Source organism: Heterocephalus glaber, unplaced genomic scaffold (assembly GCF_053883595.1).
Source record: "Heterocephalus glaber isolate CG9 unplaced genomic scaffold, H.glaber_assembly_v1.0 deba00001497, whole genome shotgun sequence".
Classification (NCBI taxonomy): Eukaryota; Metazoa; Chordata; class Mammalia; order Rodentia; family Bathyergidae; genus Heterocephalus; species Heterocephalus glaber.
In genome coordinates this window covers 62188182-62206310 of record NW_028258320.1, presented here as the reverse complement: position 1 = coordinate 62206310, position 18129 = coordinate 62188182, and the positions used below count along the sequence as shown (strand labels likewise).

General features: G+C 44.4%; 1 protein-coding gene, 1 long non-coding RNA gene and 1 pseudogene across 6 annotated transcripts in view; 2 read left to right on the top strand and 1 right to left on the bottom strand.

The window, feature by feature from the left end:
- The window catches only part of LOC110347814 (uncharacterized), a 139050-nt gene that overhangs the window by 25676 nt on the left and 95245 nt on the right, over positions 1-18129 (bottom strand). Inside the window, exon 2 of the long non-coding RNA XR_015440582.1 lies at positions 8972-9090. This is a non-coding gene — a long non-coding RNA (uncharacterized LOC110347814). The remainder of the gene's footprint in view (positions 1-8971; positions 9091-18129) is intronic.
- On the top strand, positions 13116-13764 carry LOC101704748 (lipid droplet assembly factor 1 pseudogene; annotated as a pseudogene).
- The window catches only part of Plekha1 (pleckstrin homology domain containing A1), a 66115-nt gene continuing 63891 nt past the window's right edge, over positions 15906-18129 (top strand). For 3 of the 5 annotated variants that reach the window (XM_004838782.4, XM_004838785.4, XM_004838784.4), the window contains exon 1: positions 15928-16048. The gene's annotated coding sequence lies outside the window, so the exon portion shown is untranslated. Of the gene's footprint in view, positions 16080-18129 lie in introns of all 5 variants that reach the window. The other 2 variants (XM_004838783.4, XM_087185199.1) reach the window with 2 other exon arrangements.

Here is an 18129-nt window from a genome sequence, read left to right as displayed (position 1 = left end):
CAGACACAATTCATGCAAAATGGCATGGTCACTCTTGAAAATAATTTTTCAGTTTCTTAAAAATAATGTATATTTACCAGGTGGCCCAGAAATTTCACTTGTGGGCATTTATAACAAAGAAAGGAAAATACCTGTTCATAACATCTCCATTTGTAATAGCTCCAAATTGGGAACGCATATCCCTCAACAAGCGAATGATTAATCACACTGCTCTATATTCATATCATAGAAATACTACTTAGCAACAAAAAGGAATAAATTGTTAATATATGTAATAACTGATGAATCTCAAGATCAATCTCAAAAGTTCACATATCAAATAATTCCATGTTTTAATCTTCAAAATGTCAAAATTATAGACATGTAAAACAAATTATTGGTTTCTGTGGGGTTAAGGATGTTGGGGTGGGGAGAAGGGTGATTGTGACTATAAATGAGTAACACAAGAAAGAACTTTGTAATAAGATAGTTCTGTGTCTTGTTTGATGTAGTAGTTATATATGGTGTGATGAAATCTGGTAGAGCTATCCACACGTTGTATCGATGTCAACTTTCTGGATTTGATATTGTATTACAATTGTATAAGAAGTAACCATTAGAAGAAACCAGAGTGAAGGGCACAGCAAGGGGCTTCTTCATACTACCTTTGAAACCTTCTGTATACTTTCACAATTTAAAAAAAAAGTTTTTGAAAAAGAAGTACATAGAACATGAGAAAATTTATAAAGTCACTTAGCTTTATCTATAGTTAAATGTATCTGTGTATAGAGGTAACTGGAAAGATGTTTGGCATTTTTTGAGTGATAATTATTGAAAGGTGGCATTTGCAAGTGATTTTCACTTTCTTCTTCATATTCTGTTTTGAGTTATTTTTTATTTAAAATCTAAGAAGATAAACACTGTGAAGAGGGAGGGAAAAATCGAAAAAAAAAAACACATTTGGACTTAGACTTGGGTAAGACTGGTGGCATGGGCTATGATTACTTGTGTGGATACGAGGCCTGGAGTTTAGTCCCTGGAAGGATGCTTTCCACCTTCCTTATGATAACAGTCACTCTGAGGACTCCAAAGCAGCACCAATTGCTTTCCTGATCATCAATCAGAGGGCTGGAAGATTAACCTGTCTCATTCCCTCAACCCTCTTCACCATGCCCTTGAGAACACCACTGAACTCAATTAATTTCAATTCATTTCCTACTTCAGCCAGCAATTTTTTTTAACTGGTTTTAAGCCCAATTAGAAAGTAGCCAATAGAGAGTCTGCTGTTTTTTCCAAACTGAAAGATATTGATTATCCCAAGTAGTAACAACAACTGTAATGCAGTCATAATTTTTGAGCCCCAATGTGCTAAGCAATGATATCATTAACTCTTAATACTTTGTGAAAGGATCCTTTTCATGCAGGTAAATTAGATAAACACACAGAGATTTGATGATATTACTCTTTGATTTGATGAGCAAGGGTTTGTTCTATTTTCCCACTGGAGAATTTCTGTATGCCGCATTGACATTAAAATGAAATGGGGTGTGGGATGTGTTTGTGTGTGTGTATGTGCACGTGCGTGTGAATGTGTATGGGTGGTTTTTGTTGTTGTTGTTCTTTTATTGGTACATTTTAGGTATACAATTCGTTTACATTTATCCTTGGGTGTTTGCACCTGTACATGATGGATCTTGGTTCTTATTTTTTTCCCCATTACCTGTGCGCCCCTCCCCCCCTCCCCCTTTCCCTATTTACATAGATTTCATTTCCATTTTTTTTCTTTTCTCATAGTTTTTCCTTTCCCCTTCCTCTCCCTTCACTCCTTCATCTTTGGACCTTTTTTCCTATTTCAAACTATCAATTATTCATTTTAATCAGTTTAACCCTTATTTACACTATCAGTTTCTCACACTAGAGAAACTATTTGGTATTTACACATGTGTGTCCTATTTATTTCACTTAAGAGTATGGCCTCGATATGCATCCATTTAGCTATAAATGACTCTAGTTTTTCATTCTTTATGGCTGAGTAGTACTCCATTTTATTAAAAAACCACATTTTCTTTATTCAGCTTCCCGTTGATGGGCACTTGGGCTGCTTCCAAGCTTTAGCTATTACAAACTGTGCTGCCATGAACATGGGTGCACATATATCGCTGTGGTATGATTCTTGATGTACTTTTTTTTTTTTTGGTACCAGTGATCGAGCTCAGGTACTTGCGCTTGCACAGCAGGCGGCAAAACCATTGAGCTAAATCTCCGGCCCTGTGGTATGATTCTTTTAATTCTTTGGGGAAGGTACCCAGCAGGGGAATATCTGGGTCAAATGGGACCTCTAGTCCTAGTTCTTTGAGGTATCTCCACACTGATTTCCACAGTGGTTGCACCAGTCTGCACTCCCACCAACAATGGAGAAGGGTTCCTTTCTCCCCACAACCCCACCAGCATTTGTTATTTGTTGATTTCTTGAGTGTATGGGTGTTTTTGTTAAGTTCAGCACACTGTTGTGTCTATTTAGACCATCTGGGTTGGCATGGCAGGAAATGTAAGCCTTGAGTCTCAGCTCTTTCACTTCCTAGGGTAATGAGCTTCACCTTTCTCATCTGTAAAATTGGACACACACTGGTAAGGTTGAGCAATCTGGAGAGAGATCGTATTTGTAAAGCAAGGTCTCTCCCTGGATCTCAAATAAGATCTGGCCCACGTGGTAGCTGGGGTTTTTTCCTGCCTGTTTGTATGTTCACGAGTGAAGAGGCAATGACTAGTCCACAGTGGCTTCATTGCCTTAAGAAGTGGTAAAAGTCTAGACACAAAGAAACAAAAGGGTCTAGGGGAGAGAATCAGCAACTTGGCAGGTGGATGGATGACAAAACTGACTGATATTTGTAAAGGGTTGATGGGAATCTTGAACTGAACTGGAAGTTCAACTTTATCCTGAGAGCCCACAGAAGTGGGACAGGAGTATTATGATGCTCAGCTGTCACTCTCAAGCCTTAGAAGAGCACTCCAATATAGCATATCTCAGAAACTTATAAAGGATAGAAGTTTATTTGGTCTCCAGTTCTAGGAGACATCCAAGAGCATGGTGCTGGCATCAGCTCAGCATCTGGTGAGAGCCTCCCGAACAAGCATGAATCAGCTCAGGTCGCTGTTCTACTTCTGAGAAAGCCACATCACAACTTAATGGCTTTATCTAATCCCAATTACCTCCCACAGGCCACACCTCCAAATACCAGCAATTTATGAAATTGGGGATTTGTGAATTTCAGAGGAAATTCAAACTATGGCAAGGGACCCTTTTATCTCTATGAGGGTGAAAAGAGGGGCTGACACTGCTTGGATGCCTCCCAGAATGGTTTTGAGAGAGAAGCTAGCACTTGTTAATGGCTCCTCACTTGAGGGGCCTTTGTGTGTGTGTGTGTGTGTGTGTTTATGATACTGGAGATTGAACCCAGGCCCTTTGCACTGAACTACGTTCTGAGCCAGCCCTTTTTATTTTGAGACAAGGTCTTGCTAAGTTGCCCAGGCTAGGTTCAAACTTGCAATTCTCCTACCTCAGCCTCCCAGAGTGCTGGAATTGTAGGCAGGTGCCACCATGCCCGCCTTCCAGTGGGTCTTTGCTCCATGCCCTGAGAGTAATGCTGTGACTGCCAGCTCTGTCTCTGGACCATGGGTTCACAACTAGCAGTACCAGAGCCATGTTTCATTTCCAGGTTCCCACTTCCTGGTATTCTAACCTGCTCCCCAGCTTCTGATGCCAGTTGCATTCTCTCTAAGGAGGCAAATGATGTCTCTTCTTCCACTGAGGGAAGTCAGTGGCTGCCAAAGATACAGCTCTACCCCACAATGGGAGAATACTGAGCTGAGCTTTTTCACTGGCAGGTCAGAGTGGGCCCTTCCTTTAGTCCATATAGCACTAGTACATCTGCTTTTGTTACAAACATAGGTCCAGGTGCATTTCAAAGGAGCCCAATGAGGCTTGTCTTCAGGAACTTTGTTACCTTGAGTCTTAGTTGATTTCTCATCATTGGGACAAAATGCCTAATACCCACAATTTATAGGAGGAGGAATTTATTTTGGCTCACAGTTCAGTCCATAGTTGGCTGGCTCCAAGGCAGAAACAGCATGGTGGAAGGGCCTAGACAAAGGATAGCCATGTATCCCATGCCATCCAAGAAGCAAAGAGCAAAAGGAGGAGCCAGGTAGGGAGATGCATCCTTCAGGTCACACCCCCAGGGACCCACCTCTTCCCATCAGGCCCTGCCTCCTAGCAGCATGTTGAGCTATGAAAATATCAGCCTCCCCACGACCCAATCGCCTTCTAAAAGTCCCACTTCTGAATACGTGGGGCTCTTGGGAAAATTTTAGCTCTAAACCATAACACCCTGGTTACTTGGCAGGGACATCCTGCCACTGAAGGGGGGCCTTTGAGGTAACTAGTGCTTTCCTCAGACCACAAAGGCCAGGTGGAAAGAGATCAGTCTCTGGGTCACAGGGGAACAGCCAGGTACTGCCAGATCTATCCTGTCATTCCTTTCAGGATTCACTTTCTCCTTGCATTGTTCATTCACTCAGGCACCCATTTACCCCTTGATTCATTAAGCTATTAGTTTGGTTATGGAGTCACTGATTCACTCATGTGCTCAGATTTTCATTCGTCCACGAATCCACTAATCCATCTATCCATCTTTTCATCCACTCCCCACTCACCTACCTACCCACACACCTATCCATCTATCTTTTAATTTGGTTAGTCAGTAATTGGATTATCCAGGTAATCAACAAATACATATGTGCTACAATGTCCAAAGCCCTGTCTTTTGGCAGTGAAGAGGCTGGGGCACTAACATCCCACTGCCAGGTTCCTATGTGCCAACTGTGGTCTTAATCTTTTAACATACTTGACCTTCCCATTGATACCAGGTATTAAACTCCCTGCCTACAGAAGAGGAAAGTAATCCAGAGAGACTTGATAACCTGCCCAGGGACAGGCAACCAGTAGGAGACAGAGCCAAGGTTCTACCCTAGGTCTTCTTAACACTTCAGCCAAGACTTTTCTATGTTTTGTTCAATGTCACTCTTTTCAGAGTGCTTTTACATTTCCCTAATACTGACCACAATCCAATGAGATGTGTCGTATTGCTTCACCAAGCAAATGTAGAAACTGTGTCTCAGAGATTTTATAAGATACTGAGACCGAGCAGTTGCTAAAGACAGAATGTGAACTTGAACTCTGCTTCTCTGATTACAAAGGTTTTGTTCATTCCACAGCACGGTATGTTCCGAGAATAAGACAACAAGTTCAGAGTGGTCCTCTCCACTAGCCATGTGGGAAAGAATGTGGGGCCAGGGGGATGGGACCCATCCCATGCTGGGGACCAGGGAAGGATTTCTGGAGGAGGTGGATGGAGTCATACCAGGCTTGAAGGACATTGTGAGGGGGCAGAAGTACAGTCTTTTTAATGGTTTGGCTAAAGCACCTGTACTGGGCGAGGAAAAATGTGACTGGTGGATAGATGGGCCCCTCGCTTCCAGAGAGACTTGTCATAGAGTCCAGGGGGCTTATCTACCCCGAGATCTTATCCTGTCCTTCATACTTAAAATCCTTCACTGTTCCTTCTCCATTTCCCTCTGATGAAGGCCGCACCCTCATGGTGCCCTCTGTTCCTGGCACTCTGTCTCTGGGGCATTATACCTCTGACATGTCTGTGTGGGTGCTTGGATGCACTGGCTTCTCCCAGCAATGACTCAGTGAGCAACTTTTGTTTCAAGGAACCGTATGGGCAAGCCTGCCAGTCCCTGGCTGGTCTCTGCATCCAGAACAAACAGTCTGGGAGGCGGCATGTGGGCACCAGAATGAAGAGCATGAGGGCATTTCAGGATAAGTGGGAGAGCTTCCAGAGGAGAGCTCACTTATTGTCAGGAAGCACAGACCATGAACCATGAACAGGACTGGGTAGGGGTGAGGGCGTGTCTCCCATAATCGCCCAGTAGACAGCATTGTGAAAGACACTTATTGAGCCCTTACTATGTGCTAAGCCCCATCGTCACAACCTCTCTGTGGCAGAGGGATCAGTTGTTCAATGAGAAAATGAGCTCAGCACTTGAGCAAGTGGCTCAAAGTTAAATAGCTAGCAAGTGGTACAACTGAACTCGGGTCTGTCTGGCATCCACAGCATTCCTCTGCCTGAGCACCATGGATCAAAAAGCTGAGATCACAGAGATGGAATCATTTTGGGGTTTTGTAAAGGGTTAGTCATTTAAAAAAAAATTTTAAAGCTGTTTTCCTAAATAATACTTACCCTCTCTTTATGACCAAAGGCATACCTAAGTGCAGAACTGCCGTCTCTGAGTGTTAGGCTTTCTGAATAATGCTGATGGGTTGCCATGTTGGATTGAAAACTATACTGATGAACTTTCTTAGTTTACTTCTGTGATGGACAAGAGAGAAATCAAAGAAAAGGAATTCTGCAATGAAATTTTTGAATAACCTCCAGCTTTTTTTTTTTCCTGACAGCTTCTTGGGAAGTTCCGAATGCTGCACTGGGAGGCAGATAGCAATTAAGGGGTCAGGACCATGTGAGTGTACCTAAAATGAAGGTTGGAGCCATGGTGGGACTCCAGGCCCCAGTCCCTTGTTGCTGGGCTCACTGATGCCCCATCTATGCTCTATTCTCCCAGGCCCCACTGGGGCCATGAGAGTCTCAACATCTGAAGCTGAGCCTGGAGGCTTGGATTTAAGTCACCTGGGACTGCTACCAGAAGCAATCCCTGGGTAGATGCCCACTATGCTCACATGAGTGTATTGCACTGGGCTTCCTGTCAGGCTCTCCTCCATGTCTCCAGTCCCTTCCAGGACTAGAGCTGGGAAGCCAGATTGGCCCTCAGGTTCATATCCTTACCCTCTAGCAGGAGCCTGCCTCTCCAAATCAAGCCACTGTTCCTTGACTTCTCCAACATCTTGGGCACAGCTCTCAGGGCTGAGGCTACAGAGAAAATTAAGACATGCCCCATGCTTATGAGGAAATCAGAGTCCCCTATTTAAAAGTTACAGACACCAGTACAATTTAAAGGTGGGGAACAATGGGGTCACAGAGGAAAGAGGACCACTTATCCTTGAAAATTCAAAAGGATTTCTCAGAGATGATGAGCTCTGACTGGAGTCCCAGTGTTTGCCTTTCTGTGTAAACATTTTATTTGGATGAAGCTAGGAGGTAGGGGACAGATGGGGGGCATTCTAGGCAGATGAAGCAACATGAAAAAAAATGTAGGAGGGGAAACAACCAAAAGTCCATCAATCGGTGAATGGATAGACAAACAATGATGTATCCATACAATGGAAAGCCACTCGGCAATAGAATGAACTACTGATACATGCCACATGGATGAATCTCAAAACAGGCTGAGCAAAGGAGGCCACACACAAAAGTATCTGCCATGTGATGTCATTTATAGAGAGTTCTAGAAAATGCACACAAACTTATAGTAACAGAAAACAGACAAGTGGTGGCAGTTGGGGTGGGGAAGACAGGTGGGAGAAATGATAAAGGGGTAGAGGAAGGACACTTTTGACCGTGATAGATATGTCCAGTATCCTGATTGTGGTGATGTTTACACAGATATATTTGTAGGTCAAAACCCATCAAATTGTACTCTTTATAAATGTGCAGTTTATTACATATCAAGTATACTCAATAAAACTGTTTCTAGGCATAGGAGACGGGAGTAGTCTGGGTGTGAGAATCTCAGGTTGCCAGACTAGTCTGAAGCAGAGTCTGTGAAGGCTCAGAGGCCAAAGGAAAGCCAGGCCTGGTGGCACAAGACTGTAATCACCATGCTCAGGAGGGTGAGGCAGGAGAATTGCAAGTTTGAGGCCAGCCTGGACTACACAACAAGACCCTGTTTAAAAAAAAAAAAAAAAAAAAAGAAGTCAGAGGAAAGTTGTGCTAAGGAGTTCAGATCTTATCCTGAGGCAACTGGAAGCCATGGAAGGAAGGTTTGAGAGAAGTCCAGGCACAAATGGTGGGTCCTGGGCCAGGTTAGGAATAGTGAGATAGGACTGATGGATTTACAAGGCAGTTAGGAGTCAGGATTTTCAGCAGTTGGCATTCAATTGATATGGGGCAGGAGGCCAGGATGGAGACCAGGCTTCTGCTAAGGAGACCAGAAGTGGCAGGCCTGTAGCAAGACCACACAAGGTGATTGGCTTTGTTGGGTGACGCCCATGATGCTGATGGCTGTTCTCCTGCCTTCTCCAGATACCAGCTACAGCTCTGAGCTCTCTCTGCCTTTGGGCTGTTATGGTTCAGAACACTTCTGTTCTCTCTGGAGCCATCTGAGGAGCTTTGCCGGTTCCTTCTGCTTCCTCCAGAGTGGTGCTAACATGCGAAAATTGTACCAGGTTCCCTGCCCAGACCTGTTCTCATTCTGACAGGAAGGCAGACAGATCCAAAGCATCACATGAGAGGCTTCATATGAAGAACCCTAGGCCAGAAGTGGAAACCTCTTTTGACTTTGGTTCTTTTTTCCTTTTCAATTTCTTATCTATAAACCAAGGCAGATAAGATTCTTTAAAAGTTGGTGAGAAAATGGAGCAACTGGAACTGTCATTCTCTGCTGATGCCAGTGTGAAATTGGGAAAGAACTTATAAAGTTAAGTGTCCTCTTATCCTATGACTCAGCAATTCTGCTTGATACGCAAGAAAAAAAAGAGTTCACCAAAGAGTTGCGGAAGTTTTATAGCAGCTTCATTCATAATAACACCAAACCAGAAACTCATCTACCCATAGGAAAATAGATAACTGATTTGTCCACAAAAATGGAATATTATACAGCAGTGCAACACAATGACATAGATATATTTCCCAGACAGAATGTGGAGCAAAATAAATTAGAGCTCCAAAAGAGTATAAAACATACTATGTTATTATTATGGAAATTCAAGAATAGAAAAACAATTTACAATGATAAAAATCAGAAGATTGTTTACCTCTGGTTGACATAAGAAGCCTTTTGGAGTGTTGGAAGTGTATCTTGCTCTGGGTGTATCTTGCTCAAGTTTATTGAGCTTTATACTTAAGAGTTCTAGTCTTTATGTATGAGTTATTCCTTAAAATAAAACAGAAAAAGGGAAAAACATCACAGCAATGCCAGTTCCTGTGACCAGAGATTCTGACTGAATTTTTTAAAGCCCTCTAATGACTCTACGTGCATCAGGGCTTCACACCCCCTGTCATAGTCCCCCTTGAAGAACTTTCTTCTCCAAGAGTCCAGACCTCGGAGCAGAAGACAGCTGCTGGGCTTATCCTGGAATGTGCAAGATGCAGCTTCAGTTCAGGAAATAGGTGCAATGCTCTCTTTTATCTGAAGGAACTCTTGCATGAAGTGCTGGTGCAGAGATGGCTGCTGAAGTCTCCAGCCTGAGGCAATCTGGCTGTGTCACCAGGCCTTCCCTCTACATGTACACCTGCTCTTAGCTGGAGTCCAATCTTGGCATCCCTTCTCATCCCCTCAAAAGCCCCACTGAGGAGGCAGGAAAGCTATGATTCGAATAAGCCACAGTGCAACTGGGCAAATAATTGTGAATGGAATTCATGCATAAGACTTCTGGTTCTCACAGCTGCGGACGGGGGAGATCACCATGGGAATTCTGAGTATTGTTCATGCTGACTGCAGCTTCCATTGTTGGGCTCTGATTACAGCTTTTGTTTTACCATAAAGTACAGTTATTAAATGCCAGCCAGGAACAAAGATGTATTTACACGCCAGGGGGTCGGTGAAGGCACACTATTTTTAGAGCTGCCTCTGCAGTTCAGCTGGGGGTGGGACAGTTCTGGCCAAGGGGAGCAACCTGGAAACTATCAGGAAGAAACGAAAAATGTTTCTGAGGGAGCCAAAAACGATGAAGCTATCCCAGTCCTGCCATAGTCTACCTTTGTCAACTTACTTATATTTATGTATTTTTGTGGGCAGGAGAGAGGGGACAGGGTACATTTAAGGAGACAACTCAAAATCCCTCCACCCAGTCTGAGTCCTTCCCAAGTCCCTCCACATCAGTCCTACTTCTCCAACACCAGGTCCTCATGGCCCTGCTCTGTAGCTATGCTAAATTCCCCAAGATCCTAGACTCCAATCCTACTGCAATCACCCCAATATGTGTGAAAGTTCATAGCAGTTAAAGGAATTCTCAAATCTACCCACTGCCCCAGCCAGACACTGTGAGTGTGTTAATGTCTTCCTTGGTCAAGAAGGCTCAGGAATTGTGCTAAATTACTTAATGCAATTGCGGACATTCTTATGTTCTAGAGTTTTACATGCATTATTTCACTTAAGACTAACGAAGAAGCTCTGAAGTAGGATCTACTACATCTCCATTTTACAGATGAGGAATTGTTAAACCTCAAAGAAGTAAGGTAATGAGCCCAAGGTCAACTAGCTGGCCAACACAGAAGCCCTTCTTGACTTTCTTTCCTAGGGTGGAGTCCGTGACAACCAGGGGCTCATGGTGAAAGCTATAACTTCTATACTTCTCTTCTTTGGGGGTCAGAGCATGACGCACAGTCAACCCTCTAGAACAAATAAAGGCATTTGTTGTTGTGGTTGAATGTTAATTATCTCTCCTGGGAAATGGTGAGATGGATGAGAGAAACTGGTGACTTTTGACTGAAGGGAGAATTTTGCTGGAGGTGGACAAGTTAGTAGTAGCAGGTCTGAGGAGAAATTCCCATAGGTTAAGAAGGTTTGAAGCCAAAATGGAATTGTCCCCAGAGCCTCTCCAGCTTTATTTTAAAAGAACCTTCGCCATCTAGAATGTACCCCACCTGAACACAGCAATCAGCAACATAGCACGGCCCTGGATGATCACCTTAACCTCAGAAAACCTTGTGTTTCAAGTTTGAATGACATTGGAGCAAGAGTACACATGTTTGGATGATAACAGGCAATCTGTGCTCCTCAATTTTCGGGCTTACCAGCATCCCAGAACTGCCAAATATGGTCAGAATAATTGGAGTATGATCTAACCAGGGTATCTGATGCAGGGGGCACCTCCCAGACCTCATTCAGGATTGCTGGGGACCTTTAGGGCTGTGGTGACATTCAGTGGCATGATATTACATCTATCCAGATGTTCAAGATTAGGCTCCTTTCCCTGCTGCCTGATGATCAGAAGACCAGAAAGACTTGGTTCTGCCCTTTACAAGTCTTGGAGGCTGTCATCTCCCCTGACTCCCATTTTGTTTTTCTTTTCCTGGAAATCCTGTCCTGGAATTTGGACTGTTTGCTGACCTGTTTGGAAGTCCTATTCTTATACCTTAGTAAACATGAAATAGGGGTGGTCCTCTTTCCTGAAAAAAGAGTGTGCCAAACCCTAGGATGCAAGAATTAGCTCCAGAAGGAGACTCTTTCTTTTCGTTTGTAATCTGGCTGGGTCCCTCCACCTGGCCTGCTCTGAGTAATTACCAAGAACCATCCTTCCTATCTCTAGGTTGTTGTCAGGTGTGTGGGTGGGCCCAGGTGCCTCCCAACTTCAGCCGCAGAAGCAAACCCCGACTCCCTTCCCTGGTACAGCTTCCACTTTTACATCAAGAAATGAGGAAGAACTGTTTTGAACTCTGTTGGATAGGACACAGAAGAACAAAACTAGGTTTTGAGAGAGCGATCAGTTCATGTTTACTTCTTTCAATATGTAGGTTCTGATTTCTGGGTAGATGTGTGCTTACTTCTGGAATTGCCCCTTCTGTTTGACTTCTGGTTCTTACTCTATTCACAAAGGAGGTTTTTGGCATTCATCATTCAGCAGATGTTTCTGTTTAAGGCACTAAGAATACAGCAATGAGCAAAACAGATAAAATCCCTGTCCACATGGAAGTTGCATTCTGTGGGACAGGCAGAAAACAAGATAAATAAGACCAAAGATCATAAGACCTATCTATATCTATATCTATATCTATATCTCTGTTAAGGAGAAAAAATAAAGCAGAGAGGTAAGATGTAAAATGTCCACAGAAGAAGGAAAGTCAAATACTGTATTAGAGAGGTGACCAGTACTTAGTAACATTCTGTGTATTTTGAGTAAATATATTTTCTTACTTTGTTTTGTCAAAGGGGCTGATGTCTTTTGGGAGAATCCAGGGCCTAGGACTAAGCACAGAGACAGAAATTAAGAAATATTTTTGGCCCTTGGGAGGCTGTCAGGAGGATTGCTGTGAGTTCAAGGCCAGTCTGGGTTACATAGTGAGTTGAAGGCCTTCCTGAACTACACAGTGAGACCCTGTCTAAAAAAATTTTTTTTTGAATGAAACATGAAAGCATTTTGTGTGTGCAAAACATGATGATGGTGGTGGTGGTGGTGATAAAGATGTTTTAAAAGTAAATTGCAGAATCTTGAATTCAGATTCCTCCTTTTTCTTCAGATGACAAGGATCCATGGAATGTTCCAGCATGCCTCATTGCCTTCACTGTGTCTTGAGTATTCTTGGTTTGCTCTCAGATTGTAATTTCAACAGGGGAATATTCCACATACTTTTTCCCCTTAAATAACACTAAAGTACTCTTATGTAATAAGGTTCATTATCCAAAGAAAAAAAAAAGGCCGAGGAAAAGCAAAAAGCTTTTCCCCCTCTCCAGTTTGCACTTACTGGCTGATCAGGAGCTTTCAAGTTCTGGTTATATCCCAACCTCAGAGTACCCCTGGGATTAACTTGCTGTGTGCCTTTGGGCAAAGTGAGCTACTTTTCTGGCTTCCTCCATCCTGTGTAGATTTGGCTCTCAAAGCCAGTCTTTGGAGGCTTGTTATGTGTAAAAGAGAAGAGAACAACTTTACACCACTCAGTCAATTACGTCAAATTGGAATAATGATCAAGAGAATGATTCCAGGTCAGAGGAAGTCAGGGACTCTCCCTCAGTGGTCTGGTTTCAGGGTTAAGGTTTTTATATCAAATAAAAGATGCTAAGTTTGAATTTTAATTTTAGATAAATAAGGGGGCCGGCGGCTCCGGGGTGGAGGAAGAAGCCAGGCCTCCCGCCTGCGCGCGGTTCTTCGTCCTTCACCGGCACTCACTGCTGGAGCCGCGGGCCGCCGGCGCCGGCGACAGCAAGAGACTGGGAAACGTGAAAGATTGGACTGTGTACTACAGAGAACTTGCTGGTAGGAGAATTAACCCCTGAAGAGATTAAAGTGAGTTTGAAGATGGCCAAAGAAGAGCCCTCAAGTGTCTCAAAGGACTTACAGAAGCTCCAGAGGAAGCTCTCTTTGCTGATAAAGTCCTTTCAGAATAACTCAAAGGTGGTTGCCTTCACGAAGTCTCCAGTGGGCCAGTACTTGGACAGGCATCCTTTCCTGGCCCTCTCCATGCTGGTGTTCGTGGCCATGTCTGCTGTCCCTGTTGGGTTCTTCCTGCTCCTCGTGGTGCTCAGCTCCCTGGCTGCTCTTGTGGGAATCCTGTTACTGGAAGGACTGGTCATTTCTGTGGGTGGTGTTACACTACTTTGTGTCCTCTGTGGTTTGGTCTTCATATCACTTGCCCTGTTAGGGACAATCATTGTGTCCTACGTGGTGGTCTCCAGCCTCATCAACTACTGCTTTTCTTCCAGGGTGATGTGTCTGAGCCGAGATCAACCCCCGGCCTGTGAACCCTGCTCTAATAGACCACCAGCAAAGCAAAACCCCAGTGTCAACTGTCAGCTGGCTATGAAGTCTGCAGGCCTCGAGGGGCTCTACCAGGAATGACTGGCTGGATGGGACCAGAGATGTTTTCAGGCTTCTTAGGAAAGCTCATGGGTCATGCTCACCCCCTGGGACTAGGACTCAGACAGGGCCTGGATGGTCAAGTGTTCCTTGGCTGTGTCCTGCAGCTTCTTCACAAACTGTGTGTAAAATCCTTCAGTGGCCAACGTGGCCTCTCACCTCGCACTTCCAGGTATGCAGACTTGACCTTGGCAGAGCCTAGGGCTCCAGAGCCAGCCTCAGGACTTGTGTCCCAGGGCCCAAGGCAACAGTGGCTTGTTTTTGAGGATTTTTTTTTGCTTTGAAATGAGGGAAGCTGTTTATCTTTTCCACTCATTTGAAATAAGGGGTGAAAAAAATCCAAAGCAGAACCAGCTCTTCTTCTGCCTTATTCATTATTTATCAGAAAGAACAGCACAATTTGGGAATAATGGCCTCCCAAAGTTGGAAGAGTCCTCATTTAATTTTGTGCCCAAAAGCCTTTCTGAAAGTCCAAGGCATAGTTTCCACTATTACTGCTGAGTGCTATTCAGTGCTGTTGATCTCTTATGTATATGCACTTGATACTTTTGTACTGATTCGGAGGACTTGTCCTGTTAAGCAATTGCTTTTTTAAAAAAAATGTAAAGGATTATAAAACATCCTATATGAAAAAATTTTTTTTAGATAAATAGGAAATCTGTGTTAAATATGTCTCAAATAGCCCTTTGGGAATCTTCTAGGAGCCAAGATATGAAAGGCTAGAGACTTCTTCCAGATCTTTAAGCCAGGGAAGGCCAAAATTCAAATGCTCAGAAGGATAGGACAGGTGACATCTGCTTTTTTACATGAAAATTCTTTATTCTTTAATGTCAGCCACACATTCAGTTAAATCAACATAACCCACCATATAGATCAAAGGAAACAATCTGCACTGTTCATTTTATAGACTCTGGCGAGACCAATCTCTTTCAGTTATTATACAGATAAGGAAATGAGAGTGCAGAGCTAAGGTTTTTCAAAACACGACAGAACAGTTATCTAGGCAGCTGGAGAGCCCGCACCAGAGCATTCCATGCAGCTTGATGCATTTCAGGCAGGTGATTCCATCAGCTTATTAATCTGTGAGAACATGTCTTGCCTTGGGACACCGACTGTCTTGTGTTCATCTTCACATAGGAAGGATCCTCTGAAAGATGTTGATGAAAGATTCTGAAGGGGCAAGGATGTGCTCTCAGGGTGTGCAGGGAGAGGCAAGGAAGGACACAAAAGGAACAAATATTTATTAAGAGTAAGGTATGCCATGCATTGTAAAAGTCCACTTCTTTCCATGTCTGAATATTTTTCATTCTTCAGAGTTTAACTCAAACAACACTTCATCAGGCAACTTTCCATGACTATTCTCTTGGAAGAAGCCTCCCCTGAAACTATCTCTGGAACTTGTCTCTCTGTTGCACTAAGACCTGTCAAGAGGCTGTAGTCCCAGCACTGTGGTAGGCTGAGGTAGGATTGCAAATTCGAGCCCACCGTGGGCAATTTAGGGTTCCACATCTCAACCTCCAAATCTGTAATCATCTTGCTTGTATACACACCAGCTCCCCTTACCAAACGCAGGCTGCAAAAGGTCAGGCGCTTGGCACATTGTTAAGTGCTCAACAATTACGTTAAACATTTATAAATATTTATAAGAATATATGTGTCCTGAAAGAATTTCGGCTACTTCTAAAGTTTTTCTTCTCCTTCTGTCCCATTAACACCAAGTAGGAGGTAGAGCTGCATTTCTAGGGAGAAAAAAATAGTTAAGAAGCGAAAAATTGGAAAGCAGAGCTGTAAAGCACTTTTTCTCCAAGTCGCACCGCAGCCTCTAGGACGGATTGTGGGACAGCTTGCAAACACATTATCTGCAAACGAAAGAAGCCTATTTTTAAAGATCCCTGCGTCCCGAAGCTCCAGGCGATGACCTCAGAGAACCCGGAGTCCCACCTCCGAGCCAAGCCTCGTGGTCCTCAAGAACTACTAGTCCCAGGAAACACCGCGGGGTAGGGGCCGGGCTCTCCAGGAGCGGCCCTCCCACTCGGAGCAGCTCGGCCAGCGCTGCGGGACCAGGAAGACGTCCGAACCCCGGCCCGCCACGCCGCCGGGCGCGCGCGGAGCCTGCCGGGACTTAGAGTCTCCGCGAAGTGGGAGTGTCCGCTCCGGAATCTCAGTCGCTGTCGGGGGGGGGGGCTGCTGAGCGGCTCGGGCGCGCGTGCGCAATGCGCGGGCGGGCCGTCGTGGGCGCCGCTACCAGCAGCCGAGAACCTGTGGGAGACGGGGCCGCGGTGGCGCCGGTGCTCTGGACCGAGTCCGCGGCAAAGTAGGGTGTGTGGAGCGTGGCCGCGCTGGGGAGGGGGTAGGTGGTGGCGAGGCCGGGTGCGAGGCGGCGGCGGGGCTCCAGAAGCGCCACGCCAGCCGGGGCGAGCGGGAGGCGTCCGCTGAGGGGCCGCGCCCCCTCCCCGCGCCGCCGCACCTGGCTGGGCCTCCGGGCAGGCTCACCTGTGCGCCAGCTCGCGGCGGCGTCCGCCTCCCGGGGCCCGACTGTCTTCCGGACCTCAGCCTCGGCGGTGTCGGGCGGCAAAGGCAGGGAGGCGCGCCCGTCGCAGGCCCGAGGAGCGCCTCGGTGTCCCCGCCGAGAAGTATAGTCGCGCCCCTGCCTCCTCCTTCCCTTCCTCCCGAGCGCGCTCTGGAAGCGCTGTGCCCGGGCAGCTGTCCGGAGATTCCCGGTGGCAACGCCTGTTGGAGTGGCACCACTCTAGGGCCGAACCCCCGGGGCTGATGCTGCTGGGCATCCTTCTCTAGTTTTTTAATGCGGTTTCGAGCAGGCAGAGGTCTTGCAGCATGCGTGATTGACCTTCGCACCTTGGTGGTGTTGATGGCCAGTGGGAGAGTTGATGACTCGCCTAAGGTCACGTAGGTGGACCAGGGAGGGACCAGAACCCAGGTCTTGAGGCCACCTACCAACCGCACCTCTGAGGGGGCAGTCCTGGGTGATTTGTGGTTTATTTCAAATGCTTTCTATTGACCCTCCTGAAGTAGTGTTGTCGTAATGAAAGTGGTCTGGTTATTGAAGGGGTTTACAGCTTTTGATAGAATTTTAGCTATGCTATGCCGCGAAGCAGAGCATCTGCCATGGCTCGTATTAATAATGAAACTCGATTGCTGTTTGAGGGGCAGGTCTGAGAAGAGGTTAAAGGCAGAAATTTAGACAATTTATGTCATTTTCCTCTTCTGTTTGACCTTTCAATCCTTTCTAGTAATTGTTTTCATGCTTTACAATTGATTGTTGTCTATTTTAATAAGATTTTCTTTTCTTTAATGAAGTCATTGCCGTTTGTGAATTAGTTTTCTAAGTAGAAAACCTTATTTCCTGTATGTTTAATGGCTGGAACAAATAGCACACTCTGAGGTTTATATCATTGTCTTTTATCTTAGAACTACTGAGCAGTCTGCTTTATTTCCCAGGTACTCACTTTCATACTTTCTATGTTTAATGCCATTGAAAAATTTGAGGGTTTTGTGATTCAGAGAAAAACTTGGCCAAAAAAATAATTTTTGAAAATTTTTGTTATCTGAAGAACTACTCTTTCAAAAATAATAAGATTTATTCTGACTAAAGTATCTCTTTCATACTAGTAATTTTTCAAATTGACTCACTTGGGTTGCAGAATATTTCCCCAAGTAAGTTTGCTTCACTGTTCATTTCTTTGGCCAGATCTTCTCAAGGGAAATCACATTTTAGAGTACTGATACAGTTAAAGAAGAATATTGAGGTTGGCAAAATTTAATAGTTTATTTTATAGTGCTATAAATTGTACAGTGTTTCCATTAACAGATTCTCTTGAAGAATATATCTATTAAGGTACTGTATATTGTATATGGCTGTGAATTATCCTTTAGGGTAAGCAATGGATATTTTTTGCCACACTAAGATGTGACATATGTTGCTTTTTATCTCATTTTGTCTTGCTAACTAATAGTTTTATTGTTGCTTTGAGGGTGGGAAGGAGTAGTGGGTTTGTATCCTTTTACGTTCCAGTTTTAGCAATGTAGCAAAATAGGAAATAGAGGTGGTGTGTAAATTTGAGTATGTCATAGACTAGGAGAGACAGTGGAACAGGATAAGTACACAATTGTGAGGAAACTGCTGTGAGTCCATAAGCCGGAAGGACCTTTTTAGAAGTATTTAAGGATGTTAAGAATAGCATTGGGATCTTTTCTTTAAGAAGTCATTGAAGGCAATATTCAAGTGTTGGTTGATAGCATAGAAGATACTGTATTATTGAAGAATTCATAGGAAGGTACTTGAGAAAAGAGGAAACATTTTAATAAGGATTTTTTTCCCCTAAAAGCATTTAATAGAGCTTTTCAGAAAATGACTTTCTGACCTAAACCTCAAAGTTCCT